We start from the raw sequence: 17,597 nt of genomic DNA on the forward strand, positions 1-17,597 counted from the left end.
TTACGGAGCATGTTTTTCCCAGGACCTGAGTGTCAGGGCTGCACATTGCGGCGCCTGTGGCCTCTGCTAGGATTTCTAGCACGTAAAAGAGTTACCTGAACTTGTGTGCGGGGCCTTTTTGTTGCTCTTTCTGCTCGGTCTCCCTCTCTCTCCTTGGGTTTTACTCCTCCGTCAGCAGCTGGATGTGGGGACGTGCAGCTCCCCGGGTTTGGGAGAAGGGGCGCGTTGTGACACCCGCTCGACGCCGTGGCCCCGCTTTGCTGCGTAAGACCTTTTGCTTCCCCAGCTTCCCCTTTCCCGCTCGCCGGAGCCGCTTCCCACCTGCAAAACCCCGAGAAACCCCCAAAACCGCCCGTCGGCCGAGCAAAAACCCCAGCAAGGGCGGGATGGGGCCGAGCGGCCCAGCTGGGCCTCCCCGCTGCGTCCTTTGGGGTTAGCCCGGCCCTGCACGGAGCCCCTTGGCGCTGCTGAGCTCTCCTGTGACGCCAAGAGAAGGAGGTGCTGGCTTTTCGTAAGTGTCGCTCCACGCAGTCGCTAGGAAGTCCCACTTTTCCGCGGTTTTCCCTTAGGAAAGCTCCTCGTCTCGCGACGAGGAGCCGCTCGGGGACGTAGCGGCCGCGGAGGAGGGACGCGGGGAACAACGACGCGTTGTTGGCCGCGAGGGCCGCCCGGGAAGCCGAACAGGGGCTGCTTTTCCAGCGCTCCCTATTGCCAGGGCCCTTGGAGGCCCTCGGACAAAGCCGGGGGGCTCGGCAGCGCGGGAGACGTCCCCAAAGGGACAGCGCTCCCCTTCCTCCCGCCCTCGCCTTCCTCGCTCGCTGTGGGGCCCGTGAACAGGCTCCCATTGACCGCGGGGACAAAGGGGCCTTTCAGGCGGCGCCTTTCGGCGCAGCCAGCGCTCCGGCCTTTTGTGCCGCGCTCGCTCGGGCCCCCCTTTCCCTCCCGGCAGCCCCGGCCCGCCTCGTTCCTGCATCTCGGCAGCCAGCGGGAAATCCGGGCGGCTCCGGGGCTGCTCCTGCCGCTCGGGACCGCTCCAACACTTTCCCCGCCGGATCAGCCTCCGTGTTGTCCCGTTTAATTTAGCGAGGGCATTAGCCAGCTGTAGAGGGAAGCTCCGACTAAAGCAGCCGCCTTTGCTGAGCGGCGGCGCGGACAGTCGGAGAGGGGTGTTGAGTGGTTGTGCAGTCACTTGGCACCACCCTACCGTAAAAATCACACCCTCAGCCTGGGATTTTGGGGTGCCTGGTGGGGTCTTTCCTCCCCATCTCTCCAGGCCACCAAATGCCAACGTTGGGCAGCATTTCTGGAGCAAGCGCGTGTTGGGCAAGATGAAAAATGCCTGGTTTTGGGACTAGTGATTTTCCTAATTTTATTAAGTATTTTAAGCTCCTAGTGCTGCAGGAGCTGGGTGCCATCTCTGTGCTCGGGAAGAAAGTCCTGCATCGCCTCCAATTTGGCTTTGCATTTGGAAATTTGCCTTAACCGTGAGAGCTACAAATCTAATATTTTAATTAATGGCTGGAAACTGGTTGCTCTAGACCCTTCCCTACGTCGGGAGAAGCCAGGCGGCAGCGCTGGGCGAGCTCTGCTCTGTAATTCTTTGTGCTCCGGGATCTGGTTCCAGGGTTGGGTTGGGGTTTGTTTTTTCCTTCTTTTATTTTCCTCCTCTTTTTGGGTTTCGGCTTTGTAAGGAAGCGCCCCCGGGGTAAAATTGCTGTGTGGCAGCGTAGCCCAGTCGGGGGAGTCTGAACTTTAAACGAAGCCATCTCCGAATCCCTCCCCATTTCCTGGAGCGAGCGCCGGGCCTCAGGGCTGAAGACATTTGGGCTCCTGCGGATCAAAGGGGAGGAGAATCCCAACGGCTTAAAACTCCGCCCGTATGGCGAAAACGGGCCCTGTGACTCTCTTTTGAAGGCCCCTGGTTTTGCAGCCCAACAAAACCCGCGTTTCGCCGGGCTGGCCTCGCCACGGCCCCGACGTGCTGCGTTTCGGGCCGCCGGCGCCCCGCTCCGAGCCAGGTTTGCTCTTCGCCTGCCCCTCGCTGCCCCCAAAAGCTCTCGCAGTCGCCGTGAAGCACCGGCTGCAGAAAGGCCTCGGGGGGACCCGCGCGGCTGCGGATCCCAGGGGTTTAGCCGGGGTTTCTCCCGTCTCCCTCCGTGTCCTCGGGCGCCCTTTCCGCTGCTCCTCCTTCCCTGCCTCCTCCGGCCGAGCCCCGCGCGGCCGTCCCCGGAGCTCCGCTCGCTCGGGCCGGGCTCGAGGGAGGCGAGACGGCTTCTCGGGTGGTTTTGAAGCACGTAACCATAGGCACGGGATGAGACTTGGCCAGTCAGCAGCCAGTGAGTCACACGAGGGCAAAACGAGCTCCTGCCCTTGCCATGAGACGGGTCTTTCCTTTAAGAGTTGAGCTTTGTCCACTCACTCCTTTTTTTTCCACTCATTTTAATCTTCTTTCTTAATTTTCCCTCCCTTCTCTGTGTTTTCAACTCCGTTTTTTTTTCTGCTGGGAAGTCAATACGAACTTGCCTTCTCACCTGCTCTTCATTATTCCTTAGCACCACTTGCAAGGGTCTCCCTGCTTGACTCATCCCAACCCGACTGGTGACAAAGATGCTCCTTAAAGTCACAAAGAGATGCGGTTTCCCTACAGCTATGAGGTCAGCGCCGTAAATGTAAAAATACTGCATTTTATGCAGCTAGGTGAGGAACTGCATCACTTGGAAAACTGCAGTTTTCCAAGTCCTTCAGGTTGGATTAAGTGAATGGGAATTTAAGGCCCAGGAGTCCTGTTGGGGATTTCCAGTCAGGTTTCCCCCTCGGCAGCTGTTGGCTAGGATCAGCATATGGCAAAGAAGATGAGTACGTGGTGCAAGAAAACCCGTGTTGGATAAAACCGGAGATTCTGGCTCTGAAACCCGTCCTGTGCTCCTGGCTGGCTACTGCTGCTTCCATTGCAATCCCTAAGGAAAACATTTTGGAAGTCGATGGGGAAATTAAAAGCTAACCTGCTGGTAGCAGGTAGCATAACCGGACGTGGAATGTGTTTTCCCTGTGCTGTTTTCTGCTCCAGGGTTGCTCTTCCTTGAAACACAAGGACGCGGTTTGTGCTGCGCAGGGGAGAGGTGGCCGCAGAAGTGGCTGCTTGAAGCCCTCCTGGTTTGAGCCCAGGCAGCTGCTAGAGCTGGCGGTTCCTTGGCCAGCAGGTGATGTTTGGTGGGAAAAACCGGAGCGTTGTGTGAGTTCCTTGGTTTGCTGTGAAGCCTGGGAAGGCCGGGGAGGAACGGGAAGGATCGTGTATGTGGATGGCAGGTTTCCCTGCTCGCATGCCCCGAACTGGGGGATTTTGTCAGCGCTGCCTGACGGAACTGCTGTATCCTGGCCCTGCTCTCTGCAGAAAACTGGTCCCCTCCTTGAGGAGCGTTTTTGGCTAATGAAGGGGCCCTTCACTAGTCCTTTTCGGGCTCGGTGATCTTACCCCCTATCTTGCATAAATAGAGCGTGGAGAGCAGCCAGTTTCTCAAGCAGCTGCTCAACTCCTTCCTCGAGCCGTGCCAGGTAACTTCGCGTCCCGGGTCCAGGCTTTTCAGCCCGGAGCTACGGAGCACCCAAGGAGACCCCTGCGGATCCCGGCGCCGCTTCTCCTGCAGGGACGGCCGGGTGAAGCCGGCGGCGCGGGAGGGAAGAGAGGAGGCTGCCCGGCCCTTCACTCTGACCTCGGGGATTACTTAAGGAAGCCTTGTCCCTCGGTCACCCCCGGCGGCTGCGCCCGGGATAAGCTGGTTAAGAGCTCCAGGTAGGTGGTGGCGATGCCGCGTGGAGGCGCCGGGGATGAAGGATGCCCTGCCTCCTCCTCCTCCTCGGGCCTGGGGTCTGCGCAGTGCCGCTCTTTGCTTCCCGTCCTGCGGAGATGAGGAAATCGGAGCCTCTCCCTTCCCCGGCTTTATCGGCTCAGCCCGCGAGGCTGCGGTTTCATGTTGGGATTAAACAGTTACCTGGGAGTCCGCGGTGGCAGCCGGCTCGTGGAAGTGGCGGAAAAGGGAACCCAGCCAGGAAGGACAGTTTGAATCCGCGTTTTTCGTTCTCCCGGAGACAGCGGCTCTGCTCTGCAGCCCGGAGCGATTCCCCTCGGCCCTTCAATGAGAAGGGCTGGCAGGAGGTTTCCAAACGCTGCTGGAGCGGCGCTGGGAGGAGACGAATAAACCACGTTTGAAACTACCAGCTCGAGAGCCTTTGGAATGTCCCTTCCCTGACCTGCCCAAGGAGCATCCACAAAAGCGGGAACCGCCGTGCTCGGATTTCCCCCTTCCTGGCGTCGGACTCCGCTCGGCGACGGCGATACAAGACGTGCGCCTTGAGGAGCCAGAGGAAACGGTGAGAGCCGCTCGCTGACTCCCAGGGCCAATTTTGCGGCTCCCTCGAGCTCGCGTGTCCCGAGCGGAGATTTTCAGCAGGCCGAGCGCGGCGCTCGCGATGGGAAGGGCAGCGGGAAGCAGGGAATCGCGACGGCTCCGCTCCCGCTGGAACCAACTTCTGGGGAAAGATTTGTGTCCGGAGGAGCTAATCCGTAAGCTGCCGCGTTTCCAGCGCCAGGATGGAGAACCTGCTGTTTTCCTGCCAGAGCGCCCAGATGTTTGGATCATCTGGGAGTGCAGAAGGTGACTTGGCAAATGCTGCCAAGCTCCAGAAATATTTTTGGGAGAAAAATCACAGCCTCTGGCCACCAGAAAAGCCTATTTTCATTCCAGAAATCTTCTCATTTTTAGTGCTCTAAGGTGAGGGAGCAAATGATACCAAAACGACTTGTGCCGCTCGTACAGGAGCGGAGTGCAGGTGATGGGCAGGGTCTTCTCCCCAAGGAAAATGCCCACCCGGAGCATCTTCATTCCCTGCCTGGGAGGCGCCAGCCAAGTCCCCTCGTGGCCTGCGCTCCGGTGGCACGGATGCATTTAGGGAAGTAGCAGCAGGATCATCAAGAGCATCGGAGGCGGCCGAGCAGGAGAGGCCTCTTGAAGCCGAATGGGTCCCACTCAGATTCCTAAACGTCGTTTTTCCCCCGCGTCTCAATGGGAGTTTTAATTAACGCCAACACATACAACCATAAATAACACTCCTAAAACCAAACGGATTTCTGAGGCTCCGTTGGCACGGAGCCAATCCTGGGATTCCCCAGGATGCTGTCGCCTTTCCAGAGAGGTAACACCACAAATTTCTACCTGAAGGGACTTGATGAAACCTACTGACTTTTCTATCACCGCAGAGCCCACTTAATGCAAGAGTAAAATACGAATAAAAAGCATTTTTCATTGAAATTCATTGAGTTAGTTGAAAGTGTGACATAATCTGGGATAAGTGATGTAGCTGCTTGCTACGGGGAGCCGGTGCTTTCCTAAAAGTCTAAAATAACCTGTAATTTGGGAGTATTTCACATTAGTGTTCAGTGCACGTAGAGCAAGTCCAAGGACGAAGCTTGCGTGAGCGCTGGATGATCCCCTTCAAATTTTGGTTTTATAAATGGCAACAAAAAATACTGTTTTGCAAATGGCAACTCAGTGGCAAACGTTGACTCTTGCTCGGGTGGTCTTGGGCAGCGTCGCCCCCCAGAAACCCCAGGGTTACCCCTTCAAAAACCTCTTTTATTCCGCTTTTGTTGTGGTCTTACAGGTTTTCTTAAAGCACTTGACTCGCTAGAAAATGGTTGTTGCTGAAAATGAGCTTAGGTGAGAAGCACCAGTCTAGGCAAAATGAATCCCTTTGGGGTGAAAATACAAGGTTTTTTTGTCCTATTTGCTCGGAAACAGCAGCATGGCAGCAAGACCTGCACCAGCAGGGCCTGTTCTACATCGATTCTGGGCTCCCCGTGGCCTAAAAGCGCTCAAGCTCTTGCAGTGCTGCAGCTTTGCGGCCGTGTTAGAGCTAGAACACGGGGAAATTCCCGCCGGGAATGGAGTCCTCGCTGTTCTGCAGCGCCTCTGCGTGCGCCGGCTCACGGTTCCGGTGGGGAATTTTTTCCCGGTCGCTTTGGAGCAGTCTCGTCTTCATGACTGTCTAATTAAAATGCAGCATCCCGCTTTTATGGCAGCTTTGGGGTTGTGGAAAAATGGTGGTTTTTGCTGGCAAACGCTGCGCTCCCTCTCCCTGCCTCCCTTCTCCCGCTGCATCTTTAATCATTCCCGAAATCCCCCGGCTGTGAGCGCCGTCGCAGCCGGATGGGGACGAGGTGGAAGCGCCAGCGTGACCGAGCCCGCTCGGATCCTGCTGCCGGAAGCATCTTGGTTATCCCAATTTCTTGTGGATATATTTCCCGAGCCGCCGAGCCCTTAGAGAGCCATGGATTGCTCGGATGAGCCGCCGACGGGTGGTGCTTCCCTCATTCCTGCTTCCTCGAGCGCCCCGGCCTCTTCCCCGCCGTGCTGGAAGCTGCTGGGAAAGCAGCCTGAGCTTTGGGGTTGGTTTTTCCTGCAATTTTCGTGCCTTTTGGTGCCCTTTTCCTTAACCTGCTGTGTTGCAGCCTGCCGCGAGGCCCCGTGCAGCAGCCCCTCGAGGAGCGGATCTTCACGCCGACCGTCTCCGCCGTGTACAGCACTGTGAGTATCCGCAAGGAGAACCAAAACACCCCCCCGCTGTCCAACACCTCCATTTGCCCCCCAAAAACTTGTGGTTTTGGTTGCGTACGAACACACCGTCGTGTGGAATGGGGCAGCTCGTGCTGCAACACGTTGCTGCACAACTCGGAGCGTCTCCTCGGCGAAGCCGGCTGGGATTTGCCGTGTTCCGACCGCTCCGTTTGGCGCCGTGGAGCGGAGGGGACGCCCGGGCATTCAGGGAGGTGCTGCTGGCCCCCAGGCCTGTGTGTTTGTTCATAAAGCTTCAGGAGCGACGAAATGGCACCTAGAAATGGAGCAGTGTTTATTTGTGAGCGCCCGATACCCTTCTGGTTTTATTCCTAGCTTTTTTCCCCCACTTTTTTTATTTTTTATCCCAAATAGCAGTAGTTGGAAGCACAGTAGTATTTATACACTCTGCTAAATCAGCACAGCCCTGGGAAAGTAATATTGTGTTTTTCTGGTGCAATAGTGCAAATAGTTTTAATGCCAAAAGAAAAAATTAAGCTGTGCTTTCAATTATTTGGAAAACAGGAAGGAAAGCTGTGGGTGCGAGAAATTCCCTGTATTTTAGACAGGAGCAGAAGCTGCTTATAGAAAAACATAAGCTGCTGCATGAGGTTGTCTCCTCCCCATGTGCATGAGTAACGTGCAGCACATACGGACGGACACGTATGGAAAACCAGTGCCGAAGGACAGGGATTTACAGAGGGGCCGAGGAAGTCACTGAGTTTCTATCCTCCTCTCCATCCCCCCTGCAGCACTAAAAAGCCACTTTAAGAATATTAGTATGCCTTTTTGGGGGGGTGGGGGGGTGGGGGGGAAGGTTTATTTTTCATCTTTTTTTTTCTTGGAAAGACATAATTGAGCTGCCTCTGGGAAAATATGACTGCAGAAATTTAAATGAATGTAAAATGTAACGGGAACTGTGAAGAATGACCTTAAATAGCTTTTCAGTGTGGAAAAAAATACCACTCTTTGATACGTGACAAGAATAGATGCCGGGGCAGGGAGTATCCGTGTTGGAGGCTTTAGGAAAACACAGGTTTGCAAGGAAACTTGGCCTTTTAGGGAAAAGGGAGGGATTTTCCCTGCTTTGCCTTTGGCAAATTGCAGTTTTCGAGTTAGTCCTGGAGAAGACAGATTAGGATGGAGGCTTCGTGATCAGAGAACAAACCTGTCCCCTCGGTCCCTGCAGTGAGTACCGGGGTGCCAGTGCTGCCTCTTTGAGGGCTGGACTTGCCACAGATGCTTCTTTCTTTTATTTATGGATGTTTTATATGTGTTTTATATAGAGTTTGTCTAGCTTTGCAGACACACACGTGCTGCAGAGGTGCGAGGGCATCGCTGGACGCCCCGAGGCTGCTTTTCACTCCCGTGTCCGATTCCCACAGTCGTCTCCCGTGGGTTCCCACACGGAGGATGCGGCGTGGCTTTTCCCTACGTATATTTTGGGAGAGCCCTTAGGAAAAGCCCTGTGGTCTCATACGGTGCATGACTTAGGTGCTTCTGTTTTTATGTTTCGCTGAGAACTAACCTGTTGCTCGATACCCTTCATTCTGTGGGAAATGTGGATATTTAGTAGTTGTCTTCTGAAATAAATCCTCCCGCAGAGTTATTTTAAAGCAAATCAGGCTCAGGAAGAGTCTGATTACTTCATCTTCCCCCTCCGAAATAGTCTGATTATTTCATCTTCAATGAAATAATCTTTTAATAATTTCCCTGTCAGTAATGGAAAACAGCCTATTTGGACACAGAGATTTAGGGTTTCTTTCTGTAAGTGCTCACTGCCTCTATACAGCAAGAAATTATTTAAGGCCTTTATTTCTGCTATAACATCCAAACCCTGCAGCGTCTTGAAGGGGGAATCTGGTTTCTACGCTAAAATACTTTTGGATCCAGGCAAGCTCAGCACGTTTGGGGTCCCCGGCCGCGCGGGCCGCTCGGGTGCCCCTGGCCGCGGGTCTGTGGCTCTGCCGGGGCCGGCTCGGCCGCATTCCCGTTGGATCCGGGGGGTGCGTCGAGTGGCGGGAGCCGACGGCAGCGCTGGGGAACTGGGGTGCGGAGGGACCCGCTTCTCCGGCGGCTCCGGTCGGGAGCCTCGCGGCGAGCTCCCTGTGGGTGCCGGACCACGCGGCCGCGCTCCTCCCGGCTCCGTTGGGGAGGATCCCTCTGTGTCCCGCGTGGGATTCGGGGGCTCCAGCCTAACCCGCGTTGGCCCTTTGGGGCTCCCCTGGCACAGGGGAACGTGGGCAGTGCCCGTCGGAGGGGCTGCGCGGCGCCTCCGTGTCCTTGGGAAGGATATTCCGGCAATGAGGAGAATCCCGCAGGAAAGAGGTTACGGAGGATTAGCCACTGCGGCCCCTGCGCTCCAGCTCGAGAGGTGGGTCAGGAGGCCGCTGCCTCCGGGAGCCCTTTGCACCAGGCCGAGGGCGTCGGGAGCATCCGAAGGGGAGACGTCGCCGCTTCCCGCTACTTGCGCAGGGAAGAGCCGGGCACTGGAGCACACTGACGGCCCTGTGTTCACCGTGCAGAACTGTGTTGGCTGCTCAGGAGACTCCTTTCCTCGCTGGAATAACCCCGCTTGTGTCCCGGGCGTCATGGGATGAATCCAAAGCCGCGGCCTTTGGGGCCCGGCGCCGTGAGCTCAGCGAGCGTCTCCGTTTCTCACCGTGCAGCGAGCACAGCCATGGAGCAATTCCTCTTTCCTTAGCGCTCGTCTCCATCCAAATCCGTAAGCTCCCCTCACGCCTCCGTGCGCCGGCACCTTCCCGGATAGGCGATAACGGAATTATTCCGAGCGATGTTGGCAGGCGGGGAGTGCTCCGTGTTCAGCTCGGCGCCTTCCCAAAGCCGGGCCTGCGCTTGTGCCCTTCTCCGTGGAAGGGAAGAACCCAGCTCCGCTCCGAGGCTTTTCTAGCTGGGAAACCCCAAACACGCGGATCTGCACGGGCCGATCATCCTTGCGTGTCCCCCGAGCAGGGATTGGGGGGTTCCTCATGGGAAACTCCGCTTGATCCTGGTGGGCTCCATTCGGATGTTGTCCGAGCTACTCGTGGAGCTACCACCGCAGGGCGATTTTATGCCCGTCTCATTATCCGAGCTTTCCAGCAGATTTTAGGAGATCTAGATCCATCTCCACAACCCATCGGATCCTTGCGTAACTCAGCAGCAGCCAGCACCTTCCGCGGACCATCGTTCCCGCTCTCCTTGTTTCCCACGTTTCCTTCCCGGGAAGTCTCTCCCTTCCATCCTTAACCCTGACCGGAATTCCTTGCAGTTATAATTTCCATTTCACTTGTGAAACGCCGGTCGCATGGATAAACCCTGGCACCACGTTACCCTCTGGGCTCCGCTGTCCGAGGTGACGCAGCGAGAGACGTCCGCGATGGGAGCAGAAGGGCTCGGGACAGTTCTTAGTCCTGAACTATATAGAGATTTTCCCCCTTTGGTTTCACCTTTCTCATTATAGTGTCTGTGGAATCAGCCTATTAGCCCCTGGCAGCGCAAGGCCGCGTTTTCCCACCTTTCGCTTCATGTGTCGTGCTGGCCGTTTTCCCTGGAAGCCGAGGAAGCGGATAAAGTCACCCCGGATTGCTCTGTGCTCCGTTCTGTGCCGATGGGCCGGCCCTGGTCTGTGCCACCTTCAGGAGGGCAGGATGCCGTTTTTCCGCCCGCTTTGTCCTCTTGGGTCCCTTGGAGAACCGCCGCGGGATTCGCTCCGGAGCTGCTCCCAAGGCTGGAAGCGGCTCCGAGCCGAGGCCGCTCTTCTCGGGGCTTCTCCCGAGCCCCAGGGACCGACTCCTGCGCTCCCAAAGCGCCGCGAGCGGCCGCTGCTTTCCGTGCTGCGGGGACGGCCCGGCTCTGCAGAGCGCCTCGCTAATACCGTGTTTTACTAACAGTTTATCTCCACACAGGTAACACAAGTAGCAAGACAGCCGGGTCCTCCTGCCCCGTCCCCTTACTCTGCACATGACATAAGCAAGGGACACCCCAATCTTGCTGCCACGCCACCGGGACACGCGGCGTCCCCCGGGCTCTCACAGGTAAGAGCGGCCATTGGAGCAGAGCTTTCCCGGCCTCCCCGCTGCTTCTTTCTTTCTTCCGGAGCAATTCCTGGCTTGGCTGCTCGAATCCGCTGTCTCGGCGCGCTTGGTGGCCACCTCGAGGCCGGGATGTCCCCTGTGCTGCTCGGCAGGGGGTTCTTAGCCCTTCATCCCTCGTCGCTTCTTTAACGACTCGCTTGTCCCGGCACCGGCTTTGGGAATAACGGAGCCTCCTTGCCGGGGAGCAGCGCGCTTCCCTGCCGGCTTCGGGCATCGCTTTCCTCTCGAACCCTCTGGAAGTGCCACGGGTCCCTCCCGTCGGGATCCAGCCGGAACGGTCCACACAGGAGGCGGCAGCGCCGCGATTCTCCCTCAGAATGGGCCTGGCAAAGGGATTCGAAAAATGAGCGTTAACCAAAGGAACGCGCCGAGAGGCTGATAAGGGAAAAAGAGAGAAGAGGAGATAAATAGGAGCTATAATGAGCATGGGAGAAAGAGCGTTTAATAGATAGGGGGAATAAATTGGATTTTTGTGGTTTACATTAGTGAGGAAGCTTATCTTAAAAAGGGAAGGGGCAAAAGAGACAGGTAATGGGGACACTGGAGGAGACGGCAGAAGAAAGAGGGATCAGGGAGAGGGGTGGGTGGAAGCACTGAGGATCGAGATGCAGGAAAACCTCAGGGCTCGGCTCGCTCGGGGCTCACTCACCCTTGCGGGAGGAAACGCAGCAGGTCGGGTATGAAGGGGGAGAGTTACGCGGAGGCGGTCGGCAGGAAGACGCGCCGGATTTCTCGGGAATGGCCGGGAAGGTGCCGATGGGCGCCTGGTCCTGCCTTCCCGCTCCTCCTGCCAATCGCCTCGGCTTGGGGGAAGTATTGAACTACAGCCAGCCTTTTTGTGGGAGATGTGTGCAAACCACTGAGGTCACGGAAGGAATGCTCCATCTTTAATATATATATATATATATATATGTATGTGTGTGTAACACACGTGGTGACGAACGCTCTGGTTTGATGACTGAGCGTCACGTAGCAAAGGAGGCAACGTAAAACGTGGTCTGGCCTGTGTCCCGGGTCAAGAAGTTCATCCCCGGGAAGCTCGCTGAGCCCAGGAGAGCTCATGATGTGGCAGAGAAGAGGGGAAGAACGCGGATGTTCTAGATGGCCTCTTAAAGAACTCTTCCCGAGCTGCTCTTCCCGCAATATTTTCCTGTTGAGTCAGTGCGTACGCGGGGAGCGGTGCCAAGGCGGCGCTCCGGGCGGGCAGGAAGGTGCCGCTTTCCGGCCGGGCAGCCCGGGCACCGGGGCTGGGCTGTTCCTTGCCCGTCCTCCCCTCTCGCCCCGGGGCCGGTCACCGTTGCGGGTCCCCTCGCCTGACCTCCCTTTGGCAGTGGAACCCGTGGTGACGCTCAGCACGGGCTCTGCTCTGAGCCTGCAGAGAGGCAGTTACAGCGTAACCCGGCCCAGAGACCGTTCGAATTCCCTTCGTGTTATTGAGATATCCGAGAGCTCGTCACCCTCTGAATTTGCCCATTCCCACATCCGTATCTCGCGTTGACCCCGGCCGATGCTGGATTTCAGCACCGAGCTCCAGTGCTGCATTCTGCAGCTCACAGCGTCTCGGCTTGGTTTGCTCCCCCGATGCAGTTGCTCCTTTCACCTCTTTTTAGCCCCATGAAATCCCACTATTTCCCTTTGGAGATAAAGGGCCCGGGCAGACGTGGGCCTTTGGATAAACAGCTTCTTCCTGACGTTTCTTGCAGCAATTTCACGTTTCTCTCGCAGCGATGTAACAGTGGTGCCCAGGTGAAAAGCTTGGGAAGCTGCTGCCTCCTTTGAGCTGGCCTCTGCTTACGGCGTGGACGTTTTCCGGACCACGACCGAAGGAATTTTCTTAAACCAGAATCTTTTCAAGGTAGGAGCCTTTGGCTGGCCATGCAGATATGCACAGAAATACATATTTTTCAGCTCAAATATCGCTCGCGATCTGAAGCGAGGAGCCTGCAGAGGCAGAACTGTGAAAGCAGGAGATATTTTTCATGCAGGAGGAGGAATGTCAAGGGCAACTGTATGTCGCTGCCTATGCAGCTGGCTTTCCTTTGACTTGATTTAAATAACCAGAAATGGCTGTTTTCGTGCAGCGCTGCTGCTTGCTGCCTTTTTTCCACTCATTTTTCTACCTCTTACAAACAGCCAGAGCAAGGGGCCGTCTCGTTGTCCATCTCCGTCTCAAACCTTTCCTGATGCCGGGCCCTGAATGTGCTGCCATCCCAAATGAGTTTCCGCAGCAAAACCAGAGGATTTTGGAGGCAATGAGGAGCGTTTCCTCGCCCCGCGGCGCGAGCCGGCGTTCCTGCTTCCCTCGGCCTTCCCAAATTCCACAGCCTTGAAGTCATCGTCCCGCTGCTGCGCGGAAGGCGCTGAGCTCCGCGCGATAGCAGCAAGTATTGCTGGAGAGACGATTCCATGAGGAGCGACGACGTCCCGTTCTCCCCAAGGGTGTTTTGGAAGGGAAGGAGCGTGGTGGATTTTGGCTTGCTCGAGGGAAGGGGGAGAAATGCCCTTCCCAAAGGCCCTTCCCTGCCTTTGCTTTGGAATCGCGGCTGCCGTCTCCACACTGGGAGAACAAGCTGCTGTTGGAGCCACTTTCCCGGCCTTCCCGTTGGACTCTTCACCCTGGAGCGCTTTTCCGTACGGGAAGCTCCTGCTTTCCACGTATGGGATTTTACGGCAGCTACAAACGCAGGTGCTGGGAGCTGGGGAGCGGGTGGCGCTGCCAGGCGCAAGGAGAATTGGAGAGCCGGGAGAGCGGGATAAAACTTCCTGATGGAAATGGAGAAGCCAGGGCTGGCCCATAGAGGAAGGATAAAGAAACCGTAAGTCACTCACTTGACTTCAGAGCCGCCTTTGTTGTGCTGCTGTGTGCGAGGTCTGATTTCTTCCAAGTTCGTGTCCTTAAGGCAGGTTTCTGTGTTGCAAGGATACACGAGGACAGCTCTAGATGTGAGAACTGGAGTTAACTGATGATAAATGGAGGAAAAGCGAAATCTGCCTTTGCTTTTTGTGGCAATGACCTGTGGAAGGTGCATCTGAACTTGCTGTTTCGTAGTCAGATGAGTAGTTTTGATGGGTTAGCAATGCCAGCAATATATGCTCCTTAATTCGTGATTTACCATTGTGTCGCGGTGTTTTTACCTCCTCTGATTAAATCTGCAAACCTGAGCTGTGGAAACCACAGGCATGTCCGGGTCCCAACACCCGGGTTTCAGGTGGGGCGAATGGATCCGTTCTAATATTCCTGCCCTTGGGAAGGGCTGCAAACGCGGCTGCCTTTTCTTTCTAGCAACAAAGGGGGAAAAATGTAGAATCTTCCCCAGTCCGTAATTCCTCCCCATGTGTGCCCACCTCAAGGGATGTGTTTTCCCACTCCTGGATGGGACAGATCGAGCATTTAAAAAGGAAGTAAAAGCCCTTCCTTGGCTATTTCAGGATCTCCCAGATCCCAGGATAGTGCAGGATAACATGGACCTGCTTGGACATGCCATAAAGAGGCCGTTAGGAATTTAAGGGGAGAGGTAATGACACAGATGAGCGGCCCTGAGATGAACTGCGAGGAGTGAAGGGAGCAATTCCAGAAGGGAATTCCCGCGGGATGGTGGAAGCGCCGGCGCTTGGGCTGCTGCTTCCCCAGCCCCAAGTGTGGGAATGGCTGAAATCCCGCCGGGAGCTCAAACCCTCGACGGAGCATCGGGAGCGGAGCTGCCTCTCACCTATGGGGCTTTCTGAGGCTTTTGGGAGAAGCCAAAATATTTAAACGGAGCCACTAAGCATTCCCAGTTCCTGCTGCTTTCCTTCCAAATCAAAAACCTTGGGGCTTCCTGATGAATTTCTGTGCAAAGACTCTGCCCCCATTGCACAGGCTGTGCTTCTCCATCAGAAATAGGGATTTGTGCCGTCAGCTCCCGCTCTGTTTCAAAGGGGAAGCGTCGGATCCGCCTGCCGCGTTGGGTGCCGCGCAGCCCGTTTGCCCCGTTGGTTTTGAGGGGGGTTCTCGAACGTTGGACGTGCTGCACGCCGGGACACGCACCAAACTGCCCGCCACGCGGAGCTGCCACGGTGGGAACGGTGCTGGCGCCGAGCAAACTGCAGATTTCTTGCAGTTTGTGTGTGAAATGCTGGAGGCGGCGCGCGGAGAGGACCGTGTTCTGGCCGTGGAGCCGCCCTGCAGCGCGAGGGGCTGCGTTTGAGCAGGATCCTCGGGGCTGCGAGCAGAGCAAGTCAGACTGGGGAGCGCTCGGGGGCATCGGCCGTGTTCATTACCTTAATCACTGCCAGGCTATTTTTAAAGCTGTGGTACCGGAGTGGGGGGGCTGCAGGAGCATGCGAGTGTTTCCATGCATCTCCTTAGAGAATCACAGAATCACAGAATGCCCAAGGTTGGAAGGGACCTCTAGGGATCATCCAGTCCAACCCCTGCACACGCAGGGTCACCTAGAGCACGTGGCACAGGGCTGCGTCCAAGCGGGTTTGAAGATCTCCAGAGAAGGAGACTCCACAACCTCTCTGGGCAGCCTGTTCCAGTGCTCTGGCACCCTCACTGGGAAGAAAATTTTCCTTAAGTTCCTGTGGAACTTTTGATGTTTCAGTTTCCGGCCTTTCCTCTAGTTCTGTCGGTGGCCACCACTGAAAAGAGGCCGGCCCCATCCTCCTCACTGCCTCCCTTGAGGTACTTCTAGACACTGATTAGATCCCCTCTCAGCCTTCTCTTCTCCAGCTGAACAGGCCCAGCTCCCTCAGCCTCTCCTCATAGGGCAGATGTTCCAGGCCCCTGATCATCCTTGTGGCCCTGCGCTGGACTCTCTCCAGCAGCTCCACATCCCTCTTGTCCTGTGGAGCCCAGAACTGGACACAATACTCCAGATGTGGCCTCACCAGGGCTGAGCAGAGGGGCAGGATCCCCTCCCTTGACCTGCTGGAGACGCTCTCCTTAATGCACCCCAACAAGAAGAATGAGAAGCCCGTCCCGCATCGGGACGCGGCCGCTTCCCCCCGGGCTGCTGCGGCAGGACCCGAGGCAGCGCGGCCGGCGGGGGCGCTGGGAGCAGGCGGCTCCGGCCGCTATTTTTGCCCCGTGCCGTAAGCGGCAGCGCGGGCTCGGGGCTGCTCCGGCCTCGCCGGTCCCTTCCGGCACGCGCCGGGCCGCAGTGTCAGGTTTCGCCGCGGCCGCCCGCTGTTTTCCAGCCCCTCCGCCAGGAATAACTCTTCTCCTTGGCCATTTTGGCGTTGTGCAGCACAAGGTGGGAAAGCCACCGGGAAAAAGCGGGAAAAAACATGGCGTTCCCGGCAGCTGCCGGCAAGCTGCTGGAATCCCTACGGACACAAACGTTATCCGCGGAGAGCCGCATCCGAAACGTAACGTTCCTGCAAGGAAAACTTGTGGGCAGGCAGATGCTCTGCCTGGGAAGTGGAGCAGCTCGGCGGCTCCCCAATTCCCGGCCATGGGAGCTTGCAGGGCCGTCACTTGGATGCTTCTGGTGGGAGAATGGGATACGCAGCAGCGTTGGCTTCCCTGCTTTTGCCTCGCCAGCAGTTTGTGCAGGGAATTGGGGAGCGCTTGGTCGCTGTCCCTACACTGCCGCTGGGTTTGAGGTGCTCAAAGCCACTGTCTCCTTGGAGCCGCTTAGCTGCCTGGTCTGGAAAAAGTCCTGACAGCGGGATCCATGGAAGACCTTCCATCAGCCCCCTTGTCTGCAAGGCGAGGGATCGCTCTGATTTAGGCACCTGCTGGTTTGATATTTTTCTTTTCCTTCTTTCTTCTTCTATCCAACCATGTACTTAGATGAGAACCTCCTACCCGCAGCCGCTCCTAAAAAGGTTTTCCCTCTGGAAAGAGGCTTTTCCACGTGGGGCCGAGCGTGCCAAGCGGATGCGCTCGGCCTTGGGTAAGAGTTGTGCAACGTGTTTGTTTAGCTGCTGGCCCATCTCTCCTGCCAGCGTCGGGGTTGCCCCGACCAAAGCATTCCCAGCCAGAAATCCCTTCCGTAACTGCTCTTATATATTTGGCCTTTGGGAATAACATGGAAGTTGGTTTTAGCTTCAGATTTTGTTTTTTTGCCTGCAAATCACGCTCTTTCCCCACATCCCGAAGTGAGGAGAGGGAAGCAAGCCCCAAAACAGTGTGAAAATCAGGTAGAAAATAGCTGAGCGTCCTGCCTAGGTGCCTGATTCGCGATGCCCGATGATTTTCCAGAGGGTGCTCCCGAGGGCGGCCGCAGCGGGAGGTGACGCGACCGGAGGTGGTTGGGATGGGGTGACTTTGGGGTGATTATTGGCTCCGCCATCCCCTGCCGCTGCCGCTGCGGGTGTTTGTCTCTTCCCTGGGTTCAGAGTCTTTCTGAAATACGTTTGCGTTTTCTTTGTCTTAAGTCGGAATCAGCAGGAGCTGATGCTGGACTTTAACGTCCGGAGAGGAGAAAGCAGCGGAGGGGCCGGGTCTGCAGCACGGGCGCTCGGTGGGAGACCCAGACTCAGCCATTTCCATCCTCTTTGGAGCTGCTTTTGGCTTCGTTCCAACTCCCTTTTTCTTTGCCTGACTCGAATCCCAGATTCATCCCTGCCAAGGGCTGTTCCCAGGGAGAGCATCCTGTTACATCCTGCTTTTTCTGTAGGGAAATCTCTTTTGCATCCTCAAAAATGCGCATCAGGCTCTGTCTGGTGAGGCCTTGGGTGCAAGGGCTGTAAAATGACAGTGACACGGGGTGACAGGACCGTGGTGGCCTCCGTGCCGGGGAGGCCGTGTCCACCCTGGCACAGCGGCCGCCACGCTGGATTAGAGGCTGTTTTTCCTCCTGGTAATAAGCTCCAAAGAAAAGGTAAGTTCCAAGATCCTGCTGCAAAGATCCCTCGCAAAGGGAATTCTCCGAGGTTCCGCGTAACGCGCAGCAGGGACGAG

The 17,597-nt window shown here is 56.6% G+C and overlaps 1 protein-coding gene across 6 annotated transcripts in view; it reads left to right on the plus strand.

Annotated features, from left to right (window-relative positions):
* The window catches only part of EIF4G3 (eukaryotic translation initiation factor 4 gamma 3), a 72,942-nt gene that overhangs the window by 8,835 nt on the left and 46,510 nt on the right, over window positions 1–17,597 (plus strand). For 5 of the 6 annotated variants that reach the window (XM_088529543.1, XM_088529538.1, XM_088529539.1 and 2 more), the window contains exon 2: window positions 6,506–6,581. The gene's annotated coding sequence lies outside the window, so the exon portion shown is untranslated. Of the gene's footprint in view, window positions 1–6,505; window positions 6,582–10,516; window positions 10,646–17,597 lie in introns of all 6 variants that reach the window. The other variant, XM_088529541.1, reaches the window with a different exon arrangement.

The sequence above is a fragment of the Tinamus guttatus genome, unplaced genomic scaffold, assembly GCF_059628265.1.
Source record: "Tinamus guttatus ecotype Peru unplaced genomic scaffold, ASM5962826v1 Tinamus_guttatus_pri_ptg000332l, whole genome shotgun sequence".
In the NCBI taxonomy this organism is placed as follows: Eukaryota; Metazoa; Chordata; class Aves; order Tinamiformes; family Tinamidae; genus Tinamus; species Tinamus guttatus.